The 2,217-nt window shown below is 37.7% G+C and overlaps 1 long non-coding RNA gene across 1 annotated transcript in view; it reads right to left on the bottom strand.

The window, feature by feature from the left end:
* Positions 1 to 562: 562 nt before the first annotated feature.
* Positions 563 to 2,217, bottom strand: part of LOC106528177 (uncharacterized) — an 8,361-nt gene continuing 6,706 nt past the window's right edge. Inside the window, exons 2-3 of the long non-coding RNA XR_001311471.1 lie at positions 1,228 to 1,562; positions 563 to 1,101 (exon numbers count right to left, since the gene is read on the bottom strand). This is a non-coding gene — a long non-coding RNA (uncharacterized LOC106528177). The remainder of the gene's footprint in view (positions 1,102 to 1,227; positions 1,563 to 2,217) is intronic.

Raw genomic sequence — 2,217 nt, 5'->3', positions numbered from 1 at the left:
GTGTATGTTTTTGTATTGGAAATAAAAAAAATGTAACATTTTTTAGGAAAATGGGTGAATTGTCCTCATTGATACTTTATCTGAAATGAAAAAAAAACATCGTCACAAATATTGATTGAAATTGTTAGTAATGGAGTTAATGATCAGATATAAAAATGTTTTTGGGGATTTTTTTGGTTTCTGACACTATAGCATGATTGAAATTTCCCTGGGTAAAACTGACCCAGGAGCATTATTGCTGTTCCTCAGAAACAAACATAACAGGAGGGTTAAGACATTAGGGACTCAAATAGGCTTTATGTATACTCTTCAGTTTACAAATCTGTGGTGCACAAGTTGATAATGTGCTAGGGACGACATGGGCCAAGATTGACATACATAAAGGGGCTTGGACCCCAGTCATAACTGCTTCACAATTCTAATATTTATTTGGTTTTAATGAAAATAAAAACCGTCAGATAAAAAGCCAATGTTCAAAAGGTAAAAAAAAACAAGCTTTAAGTATAAATACTAAGAGACCATCATTTCATACCCACCCCACTCCCCACCCCCCAGGGGATCATTGAAATGGAAGATGATACCCACACATGACCCAGATTCCACCTCTGCCCTGAGTCACAGCTTAGAACTGAGCAAAAACAGTGCAGAATGCTCTCTCTCTCACACACACATCCACACACACACACACACACACTTCACCTTCCGTCCTTGTTATCATCACATTGTCTCGTCCACGACAGAAGCAAACAGCTGTGTAAGATGGAGATGATACAAGCTGTCAATCTTGTAAATATTCTCTCTTGTGCAGAGGTGATCCTGGCTTCAGACAGCGTCTGAGAGGAAATAGAACCATGTTGAAATGGAAAATAAGATATCAGGGCAGCTGTTTGCATCTCAGCAGCTGTACTGAGAGTCTGTAGGAGCAACTCTTCCTCTGGGCTCAGTTAGGGTTTGGATTAGCTTTGCTGCCGTGTGGGAGAGTGTCTGCTGAACATCGTTGTTTTTAGTTGTTGTTGTTTTTTTTACACATCTTCACTTACTGAGGAGTGAGAAAATTATCTCGTGGCAATGTCACCAGACGGGCTCTGTTCAATTGGATCTCTGACAAAGAAAAAAAAAACAGCTCTTAGTTGTCACCCATTGCCAAAAAGTTTTTGTTTGTCTTCTTGTTCCAACTGAATATTAATCAAAGATCTGTTCAGGCCTGAAGCAGAAATGAAGACACACCTGGCAGCTGGGCTTTCAGAAGCACACAGGGAAGACTCTGATCCATCTGTTTGGGTTTACTGACAGCTCTAAAAAATGCTGCTCATTCCATCGATGAGCGGACTTCCTGTTTTAGGTTGTTAGGTGTCACATCAGTTCAAAACAGGCTCAGCTGGCCGGCCCACCGTGGGACTGATGAGGGGCTTCTTGGCAGAGTGGGGTCTTTGTGTTTTTGTACATGTACACAACAATGTCTCTGATTTCACCTAAGAATGGGCAGCAGCAGAATAATTTGATTCTGACCAGGTGTAGGAGTAAATAGAGCAGAGTATATTTGGGTTTCCTCTCTGTGGAACCTGCAATTAGTTATAGAAGCTTGTTTCATCATTCTAGACCTAAAAAACACATTTTATCATCATGTCACATGAAAAAACATTGATTTCTGTGATTTAAGAATTTTATGAATTTCATTAGAACATTTTTTAAAGAGAATTAAAAGCCTATTSTTTCTTAAAGGAAATCATATCACCCACCACCATAATACAGATCTAGCCTTATTGATTAAAARTTAAAATATTTAGGACCAACTTAATGTGATATTGGATTATCTAGCAAGATCTCACATGTTTTGTAGTGCTCAAAGTATGTGTTGAAAATGACTGAATTACTACATCACCAAATTTAATTCAGTAACTTAAATTTACTGAGGTAGAGACATTTTGTGTTGGTAAACTTTAAATGGTAAATGGACTGTATTTATAGAGCACCTTTCTATCTAACCAGAATACTCAAAGCTCTTTACACTACTGTGTCCTCATTAGGGATGGGTACCTTTGGCATTTGAATCGATTCAGTACCAATACCCGGTACCTGGGAATCTGTACCGGTACTTAACAGTACCAATTTTCCGTACTTTAATAAACTTTTGTTTTAATTTAATATGTTTCCCAATATATAAAATTTAACAAATATCAAGACAACATCCAACTCATTGTATTGTAACATTAGTTT

The sequence above is a fragment of the Austrofundulus limnaeus genome, unplaced genomic scaffold (genome assembly GCF_001266775.1).
Source record: "Austrofundulus limnaeus strain Quisiro unplaced genomic scaffold, Austrofundulus_limnaeus-1.0 Scaffold362, whole genome shotgun sequence".
NCBI classification, from domain to species: domain Eukaryota; kingdom Metazoa; phylum Chordata; class Actinopteri; order Cyprinodontiformes; family Rivulidae; genus Austrofundulus; species Austrofundulus limnaeus.
Note: the sequence above shows the minus strand (reverse complement) of the source record. Positions and strands in the feature narration are given on the sequence as shown.